The sequence below is a fragment of the Dermacentor albipictus genome, chromosome 9 (genome assembly GCF_038994185.2).
Source record: "Dermacentor albipictus isolate Rhodes 1998 colony chromosome 9, USDA_Dalb.pri_finalv2, whole genome shotgun sequence".
Taxonomy (NCBI): Eukaryota; Metazoa; Arthropoda; class Arachnida; order Ixodida; family Ixodidae; genus Dermacentor; species Dermacentor albipictus.
Window position 1 is genome coordinate 62828856 of NC_091829.1, and position 15764 is coordinate 62844619.

General features: G+C 45.0%; 1 protein-coding gene across 1 annotated transcript in view; it reads right to left on the reverse strand.

Moving 5' to 3' along the window:
- The window catches only part of LOC139050019 (uncharacterized), a 63678-nt gene extending 48069 nt beyond the window's left edge, over positions 1–15609 (reverse strand). The window contains exon 1 of the mRNA XM_070526110.1: positions 15505–15609. The gene's annotated coding sequence lies outside the window, so the exon portion shown is untranslated. The remainder of the gene's footprint in view (positions 1–15504) is intronic.
- Between the last annotated feature and the right edge of the window lie 155 nt (positions 15610–15764).

Here is a 15764-nt window from a genome sequence, read left to right on the forward strand (position 1 = left end):
GTTGACTACACGCGGGAATTCTCTACGTCGCCCTCATGAAGTGAATCTACGCGCGTTGTTCTATGAGGTTGTTTTGCGGTAAGAACCAAACAATTGCATCAGTAAATGCCTTCTTCGGTGTTACAGCCTTCGGAGTTCCCTCAGACGACGAGCTTGCTCGGGTCGTTGATTCACGTTGACTGATCGTAAAAAAAGCTAAAACAACGAAATGCACCTGCAGTAAACGTTATCCTTCCAGAAAACTTCGTTGTTACTGGCTCAATGACGCCTTGCATCTGCTTGTCAAATGATGGGCCTTCCCAGGAAAAGCTTACCTTTCAGACAAAGCATGCGTTTTCTGAAGTATGTAAAAGCAAGCTAAGTTTCCCTTTTTTTCAACTTTGTGCGCCTCAAATAGGGGCGCTTTATTTAGATTCATGTTTTGCCGATGCATTTACGGTGTTGAAAATCGAAGCAATTCATCCGCACAGCTGTAACTTAAAGCTTGAAAGTATCTTGCGCCGCGCACGTGCGCACCCGGTGATGCCCATAAAAGTTATCTTCGCTAAACATTTGTTTTTTCGGTGGTAGCAAATGTTAATAATAATAATATTTGGGGTTTTGCGTGCCAAAACCACTTTCTGATTATGAGGCACGCCGTAGTGGAGGACTCCGGAAATTTTGACCACCTGGGGTTCTTTAACGTGCACCTAAATCTAAGTACATGGGTGTTTTCGCATTTCGCCCCCATCGAAATGCGGCCGCCGTGGCCGGGATTCGATCCCGCGACCTCGTGCTCAGCAGCCCAACACCATAGCCACTGAGCAACGGCGACGGGTTAGCAAATCTTCATCGGAAGCAGTCTACAGTGATGTGCCAGCTTATGGTTAAAAACAGGCTAAGGAAAAAGAAATTACGCCCATCCAGTGCACATGTTGGCATTGTGTAAGGACAGGTGTGTGCAGGATGAAATGTAAGACTGCAATGACAGTGTAAAGTTGACTTCTGTTTTTCTCGGTTCATCCTTGCGCTTGTGGCGTAATGGAAACTGCACAACGTATGCGTGCGAGGTAACTTGAAGCACGTCCCTATTGGGTCACATTGCAGGAGCCATAATTAACCACAAATTCCGGACTGGTTCACCTAAATATCTTCAGTTGAAAAACAAAAAGACCACAATTGCATGGGCTCACCCTGAACTGTCTTTCGCTGTGGTTTAGGCTTCGTGAATGCCTACTTGGCCTGTGCTTCGACCTATATTAGTGCTCCTGGACATGTGAGACGTGTTTGCCATGTTTCTGTGTTTATCCGTGCAACACGCTACGAATCAAGAACATGCGCCAAACCGTGGACACCGAAGCCAGGTTGATATCCTTGGGAGGGATGACGCCATAGTCGTAAATTATGTCTCACACTCAGCACTAGTGAAGTGAGGTGATACATGAAATGATGAAATAATTAATGAAGCTCTGACATGCTGCTCGGCGAATGCCCGAAGGGTTACATCTGGCTAGTCAGGCCGACCGACGATGCCGCCAAGACTCAAGGCCAGGCCACCAGCTGAGGAAGCGAGGCACCGGTGGGGCTAGCACCCCGGCCACCTGTCTCCATTGACCAAATCAGGATTTCGAATAAAGATTTCTCTCTCTCTATCACCATGATTCAATTCCAGGGTGCACAAATGATTGCTTAAAAGCCTTAGTTGATTATTGCACAAGTAGGCCAGTTGAAAACGCTGCATAATTAGTGTACTGGAGGCAAGAGAAGTGTTCTTCGAAGATTAGAGAAGCTGTAATAGATCTTAAGTAAAAGTTTAAAATTGTGGAATTTAAGGCGTAGAGTTACACTCATGTTCGAACTGTTTACCAAGATTATATGCATGATCTTCTAGGCTCCTGCCTCAGTCATTCATCAGGGTCTACGGATGAGTTTCCTGCCATTGGGAACTTGTTAGCCCATACCAGGTTTGCATCTATTCTGTGCAGGACCTTATGCTAGAGAGAAGCTGCCTCAGCTTGTTCTCTAGGTTGTCCTTGCGTCGTTCCTCATTCTTGAATGTGTTTTATGGCATCAGTAATAGAAGTGCTAAAGTATGCTATTGCATCGTCTATGCTGTTTGCTCGTCTAATAACGAATCAGACATGATTTTTTTTAAGTACGACCAGTTATCCGAAGCTAGCTTCAACATAGGAATATGCCGAAGACAGGCGTGTTGCAGCATTAAATTTGACGCTAGTCTGATGTGTTTATGGCCTAAAAAGATATAAAATTCCTTTCCAAGTAGGGAAGAAGCCCAGACGGGCCAAGTGCCTTATCAGCAGAACAATACTAATGAAGTGATACATTAAATAGATGCCCTCCTCTTTATTAATCACTCACTGTAGGTTACGAGAACTTGTTCCGTGAGCTTACCTTTGGCATCGCAGCGAGAGTCTCGCTACAAATAGTTGAGCATTCACCACCAGCATTCACTCACCGGCCATAAAAATTATTGCCAATAATACGCATTTGTCTTGAAGGTAAATATGAGGAATTATAACCAATCTATCATTAAGCATTACTTGTAGTGACACTGATTCGAGGGGTTTTTAAGTTGTGGAATATAAGTGACAGACTTGTCTGCACAATTATTGCCGTAACAGCCAATGAGGCAAAGCCATAGTCGCGGTATCTTCAGATGCCTATCACCGGAAGTTTGATTGTTCAGAGTTTAAATGCCTCTCCTGGACTCATATATACCTTAAGCTTGTATTCAAATAATTTTTTAGTATGATCATCAAAGGGTTAATTAGCCCTCACGCATTGGAATACATTATCCGCAACGTCATAGTAGTACTGAAAAAAAAGGAAAGAGTTCGACGCGTCACAGTAGAATTCAAGTTTGTGTCCCCTACCTTTTCTCTTCACCAATTCTTTTTTTGGGGGGGCGATCAAGTGAACGATGCCGGCTATTCGGCACCAACGGCTCGAAAGTTGTGTGCCCGCTTAGTGCCCGCTGAGTGCCCGCGCTTGCACGCTCTTCGCGCGCGTCTCTGGATTCACCTGGAGATGGGAGGTGATGTAGCCCGACGGTCCCGGAGTCGCCCAGCTCTATTATAGAATGGGCGAAGATGATTTAACCAGTGCCACAGATCACACTGCCATGCAGAGGCCGGGCAAGTGACGTTGGCCTTTGGGACCCCCCCCCCCTTTATGGACCTCCCCCCAGATGACGCCAACAATTAAGGCTACTTCAGCTGCATCGAAGAGAACATCTTAAGTAGTTCACGTGAGACTGTTATAGGGGCGTTTCGGAGTTCGTCGGAGCTTATTGTGTTTGAATTTTTCACCTCGGCGGGAGCACCAGGCGACGATGTTGCTGAGCGCGCTATTCCAACGTCTTTTCAATACCCGTGACTTCCGTTAGGAATATTGGAATGGTTTTGGCTGGTTCACGTATCCATCCTGTGTAAACCATTTGTTTCAAACCGCAGCGCGGAAGAACGCTTTCCTCTCGGACATTTGGGGTCGAAGTGCTTGAATTTCTGCCCCGAGGATCAAGGTGTTTTCGTTCGCCATCCCTATTCAACTTCGGCTGGCTCCTTGGGCATGACGTTCGTGAATGTATGCAGAAATGCACTGTGAAACTGCAGCTCATTAAAGATTCAATTGTTAAACATAGTGGTTTTCCAAAGGTTTCCGGCCAGCTTTCCAGATCTCCAAATGGTGATCCGCTAATTATCGGTGGCTTCCTTGGCTTTGCAGCACTCGTCACTGCGTGTGACACGGGCACACTCACTGTGGCATTTGTCGCGGTCATGATCGTCCTGGTCTTCTCGGGCAGAGGTCCGTACTAAAGCGGCAGGCGTAGTCTACGGCTAGCTCGATCCTCCATGGCGATGTTGACAATGTTAACGCGACAGCGTTAAGGAGCTCGTGTCGCAGAAAAGCTGGTGTCGTTGGTGTCTCTGTCGGCGGCGTTGGCCATGAGCGAAAAATCCCGGAAGGCAATTCATAAATAACAACTTCCGAAATTGGTTGGGTGGGAATCGAACCAGGGTCTCCATAATGTGAGAAGGAGACGCTAATACTCAGCGACGAGTTCGATGGCTCAAAGCGGGACAAAAACGCCTCTAGTGAATGCTGCGTTGCCTTATAAACGTTCCGTAGAAAGTCATACGGCGGTTCATATCGGTTATTATGAGCATGTAAATTACAGAAGTCGGAGTTAAACGACTAGCGAAGTACGTTACCGCTACAATTCTTCTGCGCTTGGCGAACACGCAAAGCCATCTTGCGGCAAACTCAGGAGACCCCCTCCTGGCAATGTACGCTGCGCACCACTCGCCGGCTTCTCCCATTCGTCTTGTTTGAGCGCATTTGGGCCGTGCGGGGACAGGTGCGAGGATGCCCACATACCCTTGCGTTTAATAATGGGCAGCGTTAACGGGCTGCGATATCGCTATCGCGTTCCACTGTCGAAGGTGAAGCTTAAGCGTCCTCCAATATTTTTCATGACTGGTAGGGTTTGATTAGTCACCACGAAGGTCCTCTACGAGATGTCGCGTTGTAGATACGACAAATAACACAGTAACAAGAACCATCACTCACGAACCATTCTTTATTGGGCGAACCGGAACCCACAAAACAAGTTACATTCGGGTAGAAAATAGTGCCGGGCACATGAATCGATCGTCGAACAAGAGATTTACGATTAACAAGCGTCGGCTGTTCACGCAATATTCGTAGAAGATTCCAGCGGCATCGCTGGTGCTCGCGTGCCTTCCAGAATGCACAAATGTATTCGCGTTGCGCGTGAAATTTGGTGATAAAAATTGAACAATACCAAAAATAAGATCGAACTTTGGAGCACCTTCTGATGCATCCAGGCGCATCATGCAATGAGAAGGGCATCCGGCGAAACGCACCCAAAGCAAGAAGACAGACGAACTACGCGTGTCAATAGTATAACTAAAAGCTATCTTGCTCACAGGGACACGTTCGTCACATGAGGCTAAAAATTCTACAGCTGTAATAGAGTGGAGTGCAAGGGAGAAGAGACGCCTTCAGAATGAATGAGAAACTGCATATTAAAAGTGACAGAAGTTCCACGTTAATATAACAACAGCTAAAATATTCATTTTGGTAGAACAAATATTGTGAAGCTACATATGATTTCAGCCGAATTCAGTTTCAGTTTTCTCATCGGCATGATAAAGAAGAAAAACCTTCGCTGTGAATACAAGAGCCAAAGAGTGAAGCAAAGCATAACGTGCATTGAGCAATTTGTAAGGGACATAAATGTCCGCATGTTAATGTCTATATATTGTCATAAAAGCGGTCTTTGGGAGGCAGCAAGGCCTAGGGACGTCAATTTTCGGTACACATTTTTTTTCAGTTGACAAGGAAACTGCCTTTTTTGAAAATGTTTCCTAATACGAGGTGTTCTCTTCTATTTACACTGCAGAATAATTAAAACGATGATAAGGTAAAGCTTGTTTACTAGTACACTGTCAGACCATTTGCACAGAACTAAATTACGTCTCAAGGATTCTGTGCGAACGTTTCAACCTTCTAGTGACACAAAACACGAACTTGCTGCTCATTAGGGTTTGTCTAGGAATGAGTTCGCTAAAGCTACTTTGGCGAACAACATAGTTGTGCAAACAACACGCTATAGCCAGGACCTGCAATATACTTCGATATTCAAACATCCCAGATTCTGCTGGAGACGACGTTTTCTTTCGTAATTTCGGAAAATCAAGCGTCATCATTTACGTCTTGCATTTCACTCAGCAGTCTTAAGCGTCAAAAGAAGCCCGCCTCTCCACACGATGCGTCTGGTTAGTTTATCACTCCGGCGGGAGAATGTCAGCGCTTATTTTTTTCTGCACGGGTGCATGGTCACGTTCATATACAATACCCATGGGCAATTTACTGCACTTGCGCACTAGTCACACTGTTAAGACTGCCCACCGTATGCGTCACGGGATGTGCAATTCGTTACAATGCATGTCTAGACGAATCTCCACACATTTAGCGCCCAGTATTCTGGCAGAGATGTGCGTCGATGCTTTCCCTCTTTGTGGACCGATATCCACACTGGTTGCACTCCTACGGTGTTCCGTCCCCGTGAAATGCTTCGCGGTGTCTTTGGAGAGTATATTTGTGCTTAAAGGAGCGATTACATATGTCGCAAACGAAAGGTCTGTCGTTACTGTGTGATTTGAGATGACTGTTAAGTTCCGTTTTGCTTTTGAACGATTTAGTGCATATTTGACAGATATCCGGTTTAACGCCTGTGTGAATCCGTTGATGCCTACGGAAAGTGGAACTATCCGCGAATGATTTCGCACATATTTCACATTTGTATGGTCTTTCGCCGGTATGCGTGCGGTAATGTGTATATAGATAGGCAGCCCTTCTAAAAAATTTGCCACATGTTTCACATTTGTGTTTCGACTTCTTTGCAGATGATTGAACACTTGCTCTGACACCGCAGAAGCCTTGCTCTTCCATTCCTCCGGTTCCAGTAGGACTCCTGCAAAGATACTGGCAAATTAGCTCAAAATGGCTCACTCTTGTTGTGGGACGACAAAACACATTTTGACCAATGGAGTGTTTTGCAAAAAGAAAATCGCGCGTGAATGGTAAGGCGACTCGCTCTTAGCGCTAAGATGCTGCATTGATTTTTAGCGCTCGATTTGGGCTCCAGGTTGGCAGAATTTGAACGGTGGTTCTTTCGGTGCCCTGTGATGCTAACCTGGAAATGAATTTTCCTCGTTCAAGTGGCAAGTAGCACAGAAGCCTTGCATCATCTAATACATCGTATTTCCTACACGAAACAGGTGCAGGAGATTAGAAGTATCTCTCAGTGACGGCAAGTTAAAAAACTAGGTAGTCTGAGTATTGAAAATACAACTCCGTCTTCAACACGCTCAGAAGGAGTATTCAGGCAAAAGTCCAGAAGCGTGCTTTCGGTAGTGAGACACTCGGCATTGAGAAAGACTGTTTTGCGTCGGATAAAATAGGTCTCCGTTTTATTGCGCAGCTCTTAATGACCAATTCTTGCGGCGAGCGTCGGTGGCGCTACAGAGCGAAGGACAAGAGCGAAAGATGAAAGAGCGAATGCGGAGTGGCAAAAGATGCGAGCCTTGAATGGACGAGAGGCCGAGACCAATGATAGCTGCCCCTTCAGTGACATGAGCGCGAAAGATTGGTTTCATGCAGACTCGCGCTACCGCTCGTTTCGTACTAGCATCGGATCTCAGCCAGTGCGCTCATTTCGTGCTATGATGAGCTCGTGTGGGCTCTCGCTTTCGCATGATGAATTGCATGCTTCGATTGTATTGGTCTGCAATTGTTTGCCAATCTCAGTTTATGCGCGTATTTTATGGAAGCCACACAGCACCAGCTATTACACTAGATCCTTCGATCAGTCATTTACAAAAGCCATCGCGCTTGACCTCGGCTATTTGTATTTCAATATATTTGCCTGAATATATCCCGTAATAAAAACACGTACACAGCTGCTCTAAAATTTCACTTTATGGGCTATCCTAATGGTCGGTGAATTTTTCAGGAAAGATTGTCGCTAGGAAGAGTAGAAAGGTTCAGCAGCATGTAACACTCTTCTAACACTTGAAGAGGAAAGCCTCCTGCATGCTTGGTAATGCCTAAAATTGTACGATCTGATGGGTCAGACATAGTGAGCTGCCGTACGAAGTAAACTTTTGGCACTGTAGGTTGACCTCCTCAACGTCACATGCGAGAACATAATGCATCCCTAAAGGTGATTTCGTTCTTGTTTTCATTGGCTCTCTTTTTTTCCGTCGCTCGTTCGTTCGTTTCTTTCCTTGATTCATATTCAGTCATTACTTGCTTGCTTGCTTATGGGGTGTGAGCCATTCCTGATATTTCGCTCTCACTAGAGGCGCTTTTTTTGCGGGTAGAAGCCATTGAAAGTAGTCTATTGAGGCTCTCGATTTAAGAAACGGAAATGGCGCAGAGGCAAACTACTCGCGTCATTTCTGACATGTGTAGGTGGAATGACTCCCCGTTGTACGTCATTCGCCTTAACTAAACTCCTACACATTGAATACGAAGAAAAAGTGCCGGGTTCAAGTTTTCCTTCAGGGTTTGTACGAAGTCATTTGATATTTGAGTCGCATTCGAACTGCACGCCATTCGTGCCGTAGGCATCATGAGAACGACACACACATAATCATTTCCCCCCATACGTAGCAAGCACAGAAACATCAAATACTTCAGTGATTTCATGTATTATGGATGACATGTGCTACCGAAGAAGTATTTTCTTTTTTTCTCAATAGGGTAATGAACGCTGCAAGCGTTGAGTTAAGGCAATGCTGGTGCTACAGCGTTTCAACCGTATAGTGAAGAAAAATGCAACGGGCAGTCGAACAGAGACGGCGCATACAGTGTGTCTTTTGTACTTCCTGCTGCTCCCTTGAAATGTCTGCCCCAAGCAGTACATAAACATTGGCCGTCATTCTTGCGGTAATATGCTTTTTACTTGTATAGAAGTATTTATTCTTGTTACGGTTGTTCACATGGCTCAAGCAATGTTATAGCTTGGTTCGAGTCGTGTGGTGCTACCTTGTACGTCGTTTCTAATCATTAAAGTTTGGCCGGCATCCAGACCAGATTGTTTAGTTTATAATGACAACTTTCAAATAACGAAATTTCGTTCGATAGAGCCACTTTAACTGCGGCAAATTATCCATCATAACTTTTATTCAGGCTTGCAAGTGGGAAAAATTATCAACTAGCTAAGCTTAAAAACAATAGAAGCTCAGAATTTACAAAGTTGATAAAGATGATCATGGTTGAAGTTTATTGGCGCTAGGGCATCTAAGGCCAAAACGCGGCAGGACATGTGGCTTGGTTTACTAAAATTGTGAGTTTAGGAACAGGACCTAAAATAAAAGCTGTATAGACGCTTTCACATAAACTATGTATACATATACCTGCGCATCAATTTTAAAATATTTACTAAGATGAGCATAAGGCCTTACATTCATTGGTTATAGGCACAGATGATCAATTATTGGGGATTGTCCGTGTCCCTAGCTTTACAATTCTTGCGTACGCAAGAGGAGCGAGAGCTCAGGCTTACTTTTGTGCGTCAGACCATATCGCACCTGTGAGGCACAATCTCATGTTTAGGATGACACGAGATGACGTCTAGAAAGTTAACTTGTGCAAGATATTTATAAGCGTTCTTTTGAAGTTAAAAAGTGCATCCTCTGATCAGACCATGCCGGGATGGGGGGGGGGGGGGGGGTATATTGTGTGAGTAAAGTTCCATAAAATGAGCCAATGGCTCTCGGTGAAGTTGAGTACATTGACTCAGGACATGTAAGACGGCTAAGTTCTCACCGCAGCGTGTGCACGTCGTTGGGTCAGTTGCAGTCTAGAGGTATTTGTATGTGCCATAAATGTGTCCTTTTCTGTGTCGTGCCAGCCAGACTTGGGTGAGTCGATCAAGCTTCAGCGGGAAGCATTTGGTTAACTGCGGTTTTAAAAGGTGCAGCCCATTTTCGACTACCCTGTCCCAATCAGCTTGCCAATGATTACGGAGGGCCTTTCGTACCGCAGGTTTCATGCCTGCACCAGGTATACAGCTTACATCAATTGTATCCTGATGACACGTTTGTCCAGCATTTTTGTCCGACATTTCATTGCCTGCGATCACAGTGGCCTGGCACCAAGCCACTCTGGCATTCAACTTGAATTAGTTGAAGGAGCTTGTTTAATAAGGGGTTTCGGCTTGCTTTGCCACAGGACAGGGTGGTGGTGACAACGCTTAAAGAATGTGTGTATATTATAGACTTTTGTATCTTGTGGTGCACTATATACTCAACAATGATCAGAATGCCGTATGCTTGCACTGTAGAGATGGTGCTATGGTTGCGCAAAGTTCTAAAGTTTGAGAAGTTTGGGCCATGGGTGGCACATGATACCGAATTTGCACAGTTTTAAGCATCAGTGAAAAATGCAATAGATCTGTACTTCTCTTCAAGGGACAAGAAATGTTGCTGAATAAGGATTCTTGGACAACGCTTTTTGTTAAGCTCTGTAAAGGACTATTGCAAGTTTTTCAGCAACATACATTACTGCTTAGGGGAACGGCGGGGCGTGGCGGTGCGGGGCGTGGCGGGCTTGTTGAAGTACAGCTTGTTTGAGGACTGATCATATATGAGTGCTTTGCATGGATGTTATTTTAATGACATCGTTCTTATTGCATAGGTGACTCCGAGATATGTGCGCTGATAATCCAGTGGCCACTGATCCGACTCTGCATAGACGCTTTGGACAGGGCTCGTACGAAGGAACCAAGTGCTAGGCGGATACCTAAGTATAGATAGGATCGAGTAGCTTAAGTGCTGCCTTTGAAGCTGACTGGTAAACAATATATCCAAAGTCTATGCACGACAGCACAAGGCTTTTAAAAAAGAGATAGGAGAAAATACCTATCCGTTCCCCACGACTGATGAAATAAAGTGTTTAAAAGGTTCATAGTTTTAAGACATTTAAGCTTCAACTATTTTATATGTTGCATGAAGGTTAGCTTACCATAAAAATTTACGCCTATAAATATTTTTTCCTTTCTAATGAATGGGTCAGGACATACCCCTCTTCGTCTGGAAAACAGCACGCAGGTACTCTTCTCTGCACTGAACCTAAACCCGTTTTCCTCTGCCCATTCCGCGAGCCGATTAACACTTACCTGTATCTGGCGTTCACACATGGACAGATTGCAGGATTTAAAGCTGACTTGGATGTCGTCCACATAGACAGAGCAAGACATCATGAATGGTATAGCAGAGGGGAGAGAGTTCATTTTAATTAAGAAAAGTGTGCAACTTAGCACTCCTCCCTGTGGTACGCTGTTTTCTTGAACAAAAGTGCGCGATAGTACATTGCCAATTCAGATTTCAGATGGGTAATTTTGCAAGATGTTCAGCATATAAACACTAATTCCATAGGACGACAGGTGTTGCAGAATACCGTATCGCCAGGCCGTACGATATGCCTTCTCAAGTTCAAAGAATACAGATAGACAGTTTTGGCTGTGTACAAATGCGTCACGTATATATGACTCATGGAGACCAATATTATCGGTTGTAGACCTTGCTCCTCGGAAGCCAGATTGGTGAGGGACCAAGATACTATTATATTCCAAAAAGAACACATGAAGACGCGTAATAATTTTTTCAAATACTTTAAGCGAACAGCTAGGGAGTGCAGTTGGTTTGTAATAGTTAACTAAGGAACGGTCTTTGTCGTGTTTCAGTATTGGCAGGATTATTGCCTCCTTCGAAGATGACGGTACATGAAAAGCTGCAAAAATCTTATTGTAAAGACATATAACATGCTGTTTACGGCCTCACCAGGAAGATTGTTGATTATTTAATGTCATTACGCCAGAGCGTGGAGCCGAGCTGCCACAAGAGCCTAGGGCAAGCTTGAGTTCATGGAATGTTAGTTGTTTGTTGTATCCTTCTGATGACAACTTGTTTGGACGCAAAGGAATATTTTCATATATTTTTGTATGCTGCTGGAAATTTCGCTATAATTTTCGGAGTTTAATACCCTCTGAAAGTGCTCACCAAGAGTGTTTGCTTTATCTTCTATTGTATCGCCAGAGCCAACAATGACAGAAAAAGGATTTGCGCGTTGTCCGTTTAGTTATCCCTATTATACACTTTGCTAACATCCGTGTATGAGTTTATGGAACATATGTAGCGTGTCCAGCTTTCGCTTTTGGATATTCGGAGGATACGGGGGCCATTCGCATTGCACCGCGTAATTTCTATTAGATTTTCTGTTGTTGGGTAGTTGAAAATCTACTCCATGCTTTTTTCTGGCGTTTCTTTGGTGTTTCAGTCTTTCTTCCACCACTGTTTTAGATTGACTTATACTGTGCAGAACTGAGGTATGCAGTTTTTAACAGAACAGAGGATATTTTCAGTGATTTACTTGGTGAGTTCCTCTACACCTAGGTGGCCCACATCTTCAAGGGACAATTTACATAGGTTTCTAAATTTCAACCGGTCGGCACTATGAAGTTCACACTTTTTGGGGTAAGCTGGTCCATCGTGCCACTTTGTTGTTTCTAGGAGTGTTGGGACGTGATCGCTCCCATATGAATTACTAATTCTCCATCCCTGGTATGGAAGAAGTGATGCTGACCCTATGGCTAAGTGTATACACGAATACGTGCTGTGTGCAGGACTGTGAAATGTTGACTCTGTCTTGGTAAATAGACAGGCTCCAGATGAAAGAAGGAGCTCTTCGATTGCCCGTCCTCTCACATCAGATCTTGACTCACCGCAGAATGTGCTGTGAGCATTGAAGTCTGCGATTACTATATAGGGTTCGGGAAGCTGGTCAATCAACTTTTCAAATTCTGCTTTGTGAAACCGTTCATCAGGCGATATATACATATATGGAGCAAATAGTTATAAGTCGGTTGAACAATATAGCCCGAACAGCCACTGCTTCAATTGAGCTCTGGCGTTATACATGCTGGCATGCTTCTGACTTTTGGGCTATGAATGCCACACCACCTGAAGAAGAATTGCCATTATTTCTATCTTTGCGGAAAATTATGCACTGTCTTAAAAAGTTCTTGTGTGTAGACTTTAAATTTGTTTCTTGAACAAAGAACAGTCATGGCTGATATTACTCTACTTGACCTTTGACATCTAGATTCTTAAATAGGCCCCTGGCATTCCAATAAATTATTCGTGTAGTCACGTCGGGGAAGATTTTTGTTGTGTGTGTTCAAGAGCACGTGTTAAAGATGGATAGATATGTATACTAAGACGGTAACCGTTAAAGTTAGCGGTCCCTTTCTTTGAGCAGTTACAGGTATTTTATATCTTCTAGCGCGCTTGTGAAAGCGCTGATCTTTCGCCACCGATGACGCCAGAGATTTTTGATCGAGCTCGACAACCTGCTCGGAGGCACTCGAGGATCGTGAACTAGGCACTGAGACTTACGTCCCAGGCCGTGGAGTTTGGTTAAGCTTTGGAACCTGCGGAATTGCAGTCTGCAGGCCCACCTTCGATGATGATGGAGCAGCACTTGCTGCTGCCACCAAGGAGGGCAGGCGGAGTGATCACCGGACCACTGTCAGTGACCGCGGTAGACTCCCGAGGCGTTCGTGACGCTCCCCCCGTCGCGCCACCTCGGAATAGCTCGTTTGATCTAAGTATGAAACACATTTCCCTGCTTCGCGAAATGTTATATTTTCTTTGACTCATAGCGGAATGATTTCTTTTTTTCTTCTATTTAGGGCATGTCCTGAAGTAGCCTGGATGGCTTCCATCACAGTTCTCGCAATGTGGAGATAAGTCGCGAGTGCCTGACGGATGATCGTTCGAGCTGCATTTCGCGCAAGTCTGCCTTCCTTGGCATGTCTGAGATCCGTGCCCATACCTCTGGCACTTGAATCACAGTGGAGGATTTGGGATGTACGGCCTAACACGTACTTTGATATAGCCTGCATCCAATGTAATAGGCAAGTACCAAAGGTTAGAACACTGTCCTTTTTTGGAAGTTGTTCATTCTTCCTGCGCCATTAGGATTCTTTCTACCTAGGATCACATTTTGCTCCTGGAAACCTCCAAGCAGTTCTTCGTCACTACGGTCCAAGAAGTCGTCCTCAGAGAATACTCCACGGCTCGTATTCATGGTTCGCTGTGCCGACACAGTGACGGCTACATCGCCAATGCATTCCAAATTATTAATTTTATAATGTTACATTTTATCCTTCAATTCAAGGAGGATGTCTCCATTGGACATCTTTATGGCTTTGTAGCCAGGTCCTATAGTGTTTGCGAGGCATTTCGCCTACAAGAATGAGGAGAATTTACACACGCACTTGTTGCCTTCAATGTGGATTGCTTGTTACTAAGGGAACTGTTCTTTATTGTTCTTCAAAAATAATTGAATCGTTGCATCGTTGCGCGCTCTTTTCAGAGGGCGATCAAAGGAAAGTGGTTGAGTTCGGCAGCAGGAAAGTGGTTGTGTTCAGCAGCAGTGCCACCCGCCCATCACCGAGCCCAACATGGGGCCGGAGCAAGTCTTACGAGTGAGACGAGCCCTCGCCAGCTGTACGGTGCTACTATAACCCAATATGGAGTGCACAATTAAGATTGGCCACCCACACAAGGTTAACCCTCTCTGCCAGGAAAGTCGGAAGTAAATAGAAGAGAGCAGAAGACAGGAAAGATTACACGGAAGAGAAAAAGATGCAGAATGGAGAGGGGGACAGGAAACCAAAACTACCGATTTCCCCCGGGTGGGTCAGTCCGGGGGTGCCGCCTATGTGAAGCCGAGGCTGAAGAGATATGTTGCCTCCGCCAAGGGGCCGTAAAGGTCCAAACACCCATCGGCTCAAGCCCCAGGATCCCTTTTTCCGGACCCGGCAAAGCCGCTCAAGGTTAGACGCGGGAGGGTCCAACCCCCATGTGCTCGAGTACGTGGTGTCGCAACACACCAAATGCCTGCTGGCGCATACGCCCCTGCGGGGTAGAGTTTACAAAGTTAACTACGCGGAAAAAATATATATCGCAGTTAAACTAGTTACATATCGTGGAGCATCCCAAGCGGGCAACTTCCTTTATGTATTTTTCCAACTTTCTTGAAATCGATATAATGTGTCCGAATACTGGCGAATGATCTACCCATAACACAGACGATTTCATAGCCGTGTTTAATACGTGAATTGATTGATTGAGTTGATTGAACCGTGGCGGTGTTATCATTGCTTAGCTTTAAAGATGCAATTTTTTTATTTGAGTTTCTCAACCTTTTCTCAAGTATTTGACGAATCTAAAATGCAACTGCTTGAGTTATGATATCACATTCCTTTAAATGCCACCAGCTTCAATACCCGTATGGTATGTTGCTAAGCACATTCATGCCTCTTTTCCAATGTACTAAGGTCGTAGATCCTGAGCCAAAGGTTCTTTCTTACGCCGACACAATATTGTCTGAACAGCAGCTGTTATTTGTCATTTAAGTTATCGCAAGATTTATCCCTCGCGCAACTGCGTCAGTTCCAGCGTAATTCTTGCAGGAATTTTACAGGAAAACAAAAACCCTGTTTCATTTCGTGAGCCTCGGCTGCGATGAGCATCTTTCCTTCACAATCTTTACATATTCCGTAACACGGAGTGAGTAAGCAGGCTACCAACCAGCAAGTCCACCGCCAAGTGCGGCGTGTTAACAGCATGGAATATCGGGCGACCTTGTATAGCTTCGTGGTTGTGGCATGGGGCGTGCAGAGAGCCGTGTGATCTCTGGTCGCGCTGTTGAACCACGACATTTGTCAAAGCCTACCGCGCCGGCCGCACGTTCGAAAGTGTCAACGCAGTGCCTGTTTCAGCCATCAGAGCGAGCCCCACCCCAAGGAGAAATTACCGAGTATGGGCATGATTGTTACACTGGTATCCATCCCTGTCGTCTCTGACTTCCCTTGTAATGGAACGTTTCTAAATGGGAACTTACGTGGCACCGTCTTCAAAACTGGCTGATGCTTCCTCCATGCCAGCGTGGCTTCTGCTGGGCCTTACGTTATCGATGTTCCTGGTGGGCCCCAGGGGCAGGCAACTTGTGCTGCCATTGTCAGTGTCATCTGTATGGCATAAAAATATATTAAAGATGTTCATTTGCCATAGTGCAGGGGCCATTCATGGGAAATGAATATATCGCGCTTAAGGCACTTGGCAAGAAGCTTTTAGTGGTAGGACAACTTTACTGCTGTGCTT